The following is a 7,112-nucleotide window of genomic DNA, read 5'->3' as shown; positions in this document are numbered from 1 at the left end:
GAGGGCAGAAGTAATAATCAATGACCTTAAGTGTTTACATTGTAACAACTGGTTGGCAGAGAGGAAACAAAGAGTAGGAATTAATAGGTCCTTTTCAAATTGGCAAGCAGTAACTAGTGGGGTGCCACAGGAATTGGTGCTGGGACCCCAGCTATTCACAATGTATGTTAATGATTTGAATGAGGGAACAAAATGTAACATTTCCAAGTTTGCAGATAATACCTAGTTGGGTAGAAGGGAGAACTGTGACGAGGATGCAGAGGTCCTTCAGCATGATCTCGACAGGTTGGGTGAGTGGGCAAATCAATGGCAGATGCAGTATAATTTGGATAAATTTGAGGCTATTCACTTCGTAAGCAAAAACAAGAAGGCAGATTACTACCTGAATGGCTGTAAATCGAGAGGGGAGTGTGCAGCAGTCGCTGAAGGTAAGCATGCAGGTGCAGCAGGTGGTAAAGAAGCAAATGGTATGTTAGCCTTCATTGCGAGAGGTTTCGCGTATAGAAGCAGGGATGTGTTGTTGCAGTTTTACAGGGCCTTGTTGAGACCACACCTGGAATATTGTGTGCAGTTTTGGTCTCCTTTTCTGAGGAAGGATGCTGTTGCTCTCGAGGGAGCACAGTGAAGGTTTACCAGGCTGATTCCTGGGATGGCGGGAGAAATTGACTAGGTTGGGATTGTTTTCACTGGAGTTCACACAAATGAGGGGGGATCTTATAGACACTTATAAAATTTTAACAGGACTGGACAGGGAAGATGTTCCTGATGGTGGGTGTGTCCAGAACCAGGGATCACAGTATGAGGATTCAGAATAGACGATTTAGGACGGAGATGAGGAGACATTTCTTCACCCAAAGAGTGGTGAGCCTGTGGAATTCATTACCACAGGAAGTAGTTAATGCCAAAACATTGAATGAATTCAAGAGACAACTAGATATAGCACTTGGGGCGAATGGGATCAAAGGTTATGGGGAGAAAGCAGGATTAGGTTATTGAGTTGGACAATCAGCCATGATCGTGAAGAATGGCGGAGCAAGCTCGTAGGTCCGAATGGCCTCCTCCTGCTCCTATCTTCTATGTTTCACAGAAAACCCATGAGACTAATTAGAGTTTGTGAATGTTGTTTCAGGCTGAGACATAATCGTTCAAACTGTAGCACAGCCATGTGACCGAAGGTGAATACTGCTTTGAATTCAGAAGAAGTGCATAAAATAAATGAGAGATGTAAATGATTTTTGTCAATAGGAAAAGTAATTCACCTTCCTCAAATGAAATGGCTAAACCTGTAACTAAAATAAGGGATACAGAAGCCATTTGAACTCTTTTTTTGTTTGGAAAAGACAGAATCTTTCCTCCAGAGAGTGCATCAAAAGCCAAAGTTTTAATAAGTTAAGTATTGGAGCGTATATATCTGTTCCTTTGTATAGAGTGCACTTAGAATGTGACTTAATGTCATGAACATTGACAATAGGGGTTGTTCACAAATTATTCATAAATGGGGTTGACTTACTTCTGGTAATTTATTTGGCAAGAACAAAAGTTACAGCTTCATCTAGAATTACAGAAAGTTTATGTAAAGTTAAAGAGATGCAACAATTACAAGAATAAATTCTAATTTTTGTTTAGCGTGTGGTGACTACAGCAATGGCTAAGCAAAGTCTGTCACCAAAGTCAAAGTGATAGGTATTGGGACAGCCAAAAATTTCTTTAAAGGTGGGGATAATTAAAAAGAAGTCTTCAGTAAGCATTGTTTAGCTAAGCTTAACAAGGAGATCCAGAGCAAGTTAGTACAATCAGCCATAACTTAAACTGATTTTCAGGAAGTTCCAGATTGCTGTTGTGTTCAAAATAGGATTCTGATGAGGAAGTAGTGATCTCCTGACAGTCCTTCAGACAAAGAGTGGGTGATTATTCATCAGGTACTGGTATCATCCAGATATCATAAAGAGGTATTGCGGGTGGTTCATGAAATTCATATGGCAGGACTTGGAGGAATATAAAATACTCAGGAATTTTTACAGACTCAGTCTTCATAGCTCAGTTTTGTCAAACATTCCATATGTGTGCCAAGTAGTGGGAACACATTGGCAAATTATCAAACCAGCACCTTTAATACCCATTCAGTAAGGTCTTAGTAGACTGTGTAGACCCATTATTGAAAAAGAAACAGGATGCCATTATAGATGTGAAACATGATTTCCAGAGAACCTCCTTTTCAGGACAATCAAAACGAAAATAATGGTGGCAAATTAATCCAACTTTTTACTTGTTGTGGACTACCAATAGAAATACAGCTGAACCAAGATTCCAATTTTATGTCTAAATTTTTCAGGGCATAATCTATAACTTGGGCATAAAACAGTTAAATCCACAGCATATCATCCACAGACATAGGCAGCTTTAGAGATACCATGAGACTCTCAGGACAATGGTTGAGATATATTGTGAAAACTTCCCCATGATTGAGACAAGTATCTGGATTTTTAACAATTTATAAGAATTTATGATCAAAGACTTGCCTTTAGTCCATTTGAATTCGTCTATAGCCATGAGATAAGAGGTTGACTAAAATCGATCAAGGAAAGGTTTGAGGATAGAAAAATGAATCCTCTATGATGAGACAATTAAATAACTCACTAAAGAAGGAGGCTGCACAAGTATCCCTATCCTCAATGATGGAAGGGCCCAAAACGTCAGTGCAAAAGGTAAGACCAAAGCAGTTGCAACAGTCTTTAGCCAGAAGTGCAGAGTGGATGATCCATTTCTGCTTCCTCGATTGGTCCCCAGCATCACAGTTGACAGTCTTCAGGCAATTTGATTCACTCTATGTGATATCAAGAAGTGGTTGGAGGCACAGCAAAGGCATGGGCCCTGACAATATTCCGGCAATTACACTGAAGATTTGTTCTTCAGAACTTGCTGCTCCACAAGCCAATCTCTTTGAGTACAGTTATAACACTGGCATTTACCTGGCAATGTGGAAAACAGCCCAGGCATATCCTGTACACAAAAAGCAAGACAAATCCAAGCCAGCCGACTATCACCTCATCAGTCTACTCTCCATCAACAGTAAAATGATGGAAGGTGTCATCAACAGTGCTATTGAGGAGCACCTGCTCAGCAATAACTTGTTCAGTCTAGGTTCTGCCAGGGCTGCTCAGTTCCTGACCTCAACAGAGCCTCGGTTCAAATACAGATAAAAGAGTTGAATTCCAGAGGTGAGGTGAGAGTGACAGCCCTTGACATCAAGGCTACATTAGACCGAATATGGCATCAAGCAGCGCTAGCAAAACTGGAATCAATATGAATCAGTGGCAAACTCTCTGCTGGTTGGAGTCATACCTTACACATGGAAGTCGGAGGTCAGCCATCTCAGGTCCAGGACAGACCTCGCGTGACTCCATTTTCAGAGTGAGTAAGTGAGGTAATATATTTGGGCGGTTGCTTTACCCGAAACACTACCTAGGTAGTGTCTCCCACCCATCCTCCTCCTCTAACCAAAAAAAAGGTTCTGAGCGCTGATTTGGTAAGGCTACTAGTATTTTTTTTTTTAATTTGTCTGTTTGGGAATTCAGAACAGTGGGAATGGATGTTAGGGCAGTTGTATGCTCCTCCTGTAGAATGTGGGAGGTCAGGGTCACCACTAGTGTCCCCACTGACTTCATCTGCGGGAAGTGCACCCAACTCCAGCTCCTCGGAAACCGTGTTAGGGAACTGGAGCTGGAGCTGGATGAACTTCGGATCATACGGGAGGCTGAGGGGGTAATTGAGAGGAGTTACGGGGAGGTAGTCACACCTCAGGTACAGGAAAAATGTAGATGGGTTACAGTCAGGGGACGGAAAGGGAACAGGCAGACAGTGCAGGGATCCCCTGTGGCCGTTCCCCTCAAAAACAAGTATACCGTTTTGGATACTGTTGGGGGGGACGACTTACCAGGGGTAAGCCATGGGGTACAGGTCTCTGGCACAGAGTCTGTCCCTGTTGCTCAGAAGGGAAGGGGGGAGAGGAGGAGAGCATTAGTCATTGGGGACTCCATAGTTAGGGGGACAGATAGGATATTCTGTGGGAATGAGAGAGACTCGCGGTTGGTGTGTTGCCTCCCAGGTGCCAGGGTCCGTGATGTCTTGGATCGTGCTTTCGGGATCCTTAAGGGGGAGGGGGAGCAGCCCCAAGTCGTGGTCCACATAGGCACCAATGACATAGGTAGGAAAAGGGATGGGGACGTAAGGCAGAAATTCAAGGAGCTAGGGTGGAAGCTTAGAGTTGGAACAAACAGAGTTGTTATGTCTGGTTTGTTACCCGTGCCACGTGCTAGCGAGGCGAGGAATAGGGAGAGAGAGCAGTTGAACACGTGGCTACAGGGATGGTGCAGGAGGGAGAGATTCAGATACCTGGATAATTGGGGCTCATTCTGGGGCAGGTGGGACCTCTACAAATGGGATGGTCTACACCTGAACCAGAGGGGTACCAATATCCTGGGGGGGAAATTTGCTTATGCTCTTCGGGAGGGTTTAAACTAATTCAGCAGGGGGGTGGGAACCTGAATTGTAGCTCCAGTGTACAGGAGGTTGAGAGGAGTGAGATCATAAATAAGGTTGCAAGGTCGCAGGAGTGTACCGGCAGGCAGGAAGGTGGTTTGAAGTGTGTCTACTTCAATGCCAGGAGCATCCGGAATAAGGTGGGTGAACGTGCAGCACGGGTTGGTACCTGGGACTTCGATGTTGTGGCCATTTCGGAGACATGGATAGAGCAGGGACAGGAATGGTTGTTGCAGGTTCCGGGGTTTAGATGTTTAAGTAAGATCAGGGAAGGTGGTAAAAGAGGGGGAGGTATGGCATTGTTAGTCAAGGACAGTATTACGGTGGCAGAAAGGACATTTGATGACAACTCGTCTACTGAGGTAGTATGGGCTGAGGTAAGGAGAGGAGAGGTCACCCTGTTGGGAGTTTTCTATAGGCCTCCGAAAAGTTCCAGAGATGTAGAGGAAAAGATTGCAAAGATGATTCTGGATAGGAGCGATAGTAACAGGGTGGTTGTTATGGGGGACTTTAACTTTCCAAATATTGACTGGAAACGCTATAGTTCGAGTACTTCAGATGGGTCAGTTTTTGTCCAATGTGTGCAGGAGGGTTTCCTGACACAGTATGTAGATAGGCCAACAAGAGGCGAGGCCACATTGGATTTGGTACTGGGTAATGAACCAGGCCAGGTGTTAGATTTGGAGGTAGGTGAGCACTTTGGTGATAGTGACCACAATTCGGTTACGTTTACTTTAGCGATGGAAAGGGATCGGTATATAACGCAGGGCAAGAGTTATAGCTGGGGGAAAGGCAATTATGAGGCGATGAGGCAAGATTTAGGATGCATAGGATGGAGAAGGAAACTGCAGGGGCTGGGCACAATTGAAATGTGGAGCTTGTTCAAGGAACAGCTACTGCGTGTCCTTGAGAAGTATGTACCTGTCAGGCAGGGAGGAAGTGGTCGAGCGAGGGAACCGTGGTTTACTAAAGAAGTTGAATCTCTTGTCAAGAGGAAGAAGGAGGCTTATGTAGAGATGAGGCGTGAAGGCTCAGTTAGGGCGCTTGAGAGTTACAAGTTAGCCAGGAAGGACCTAAAGAGAGAGCTAAGAAGAGCCAGGAGGGGACATGAGAAGTCTTTGGCAGGTCGGATCAAGGAAAACCCGAAAGCTTTCTATAGGTATGTCAGGAATAAAAGAATGACTAGAGTAAGATTGGGGCCGGTCAAGGACAGTCGTGGGAAGTTGTGCGTGGAGTCCGAAGAGATAGGAGAGGTGCTAAATGAATATTTTTCGTCAGTATTCACACAGGAAAAAGACAATGTAGTCGAGGAGAATACTGAGATACAGTCTATTAGACTAGACGGGATTGAGGTTCATAAGGAGGAGGTGTTAGCAATTCTGGAAGGTGTGAAAATAGATAAGTCCCCTGGGCCGGATGGGATTTATCCTAGGATTCTCTGGGACGCTAGAGAGGAGATTGCAGAGCCTTTGGCTTTGATCTTTATGTCGTCATTGTCTTCAGGAATAGTGCCAGAAGACTGGAGACTAGCAAATGTTGTCCCCTTGTTCAAGAAGGGGAGTAGAGACAACCCTGGTAATTATAGACCAGTGAGCCTTACTTCGGTTGTGGGTAAAGTGTTGGAAAGGATTACAAGAGATAGGATTTATAATCATCTAGAAAGGAATAATTTGATTAGGGATAGTCAACACGGTTTTGTGAAGGGTAGGTCGTGCCTCACAAACCTTATTGAGTTCTTCGAGAAGGTGACCAAACAGGTGGATGAGGGTAAAGCGGTTGATGTGGTGTATTTGGATTTCAGTAAAGCGTTTGATAAGGTTCCCCATGGTAGGCTATTGCAGAAAATACGGAGGCATGGGATTGAGGGTGATTTAGCGGTTTGGATCAGAAATTGGCTGGCTGTAAGAAGACAGAGGGTGGTGGTTGATGGGAAATGTTCATCCTGGAGTTCAGTTACTAGTGGTGTACCTCAAGGATCTGTTTTGGGGCCACTGCTGTTTGTCATTTTTATAAATGACCTGGATGAGGGCGTAGAAGGATGGGTTAGTAAATTTGCGGATGACACCAAAGTCGGTGGAGTTGTGGATAGTGCGGAAGGATGTTGCAGGTTACAGAGGGACATAGATAAGCTGCAGAGCTGGGCTGAGAGGTGGCAAATGGAGTTTAATGCGGAAAAGTGTGAGGTGATTCACTTTGGAAGGAGTAACAGGAATACAGAGTACTGGGCTAATGGTAAGATTCTTGGTAGTGTGGATGAGCAGAAAGATCTCGGTGTCCATGTGCATAGATCACTGAAAGTTGCCACCCAGGTTGATAGCGTTGTTAAGAAGGCGTACAGTATGTTAGGTTTTATTGGTAGAGGGATTGAGTTTCGGAGCCATGAGGTCATGTTGCAGCTGTACAAAACTCTGGTGCGGCCGCACTTGGAGTATTGCGTACAGTTCTGGTCACCGCATTATAGGAAGGATGTGGAAACATTGGAAAGGTTGCAGAGGAGATTTACCGGGATGTTGCCTGGTATGGAGGGAAGGTCTTATGAGGAAAGGCTGAGGGTCTTGAGGCTGTTTTCGTTA

Source organism: Rhincodon typus, chromosome 33 (genome assembly GCF_021869965.1).
Source record: "Rhincodon typus isolate 14 chromosome 33, sRhiTyp1.1, whole genome shotgun sequence".
Classification (NCBI taxonomy): Eukaryota; Metazoa; Chordata; class Chondrichthyes; order Orectolobiformes; family Rhincodontidae; genus Rhincodon; species Rhincodon typus.
Note: the sequence above shows the minus strand (reverse complement) of the source record.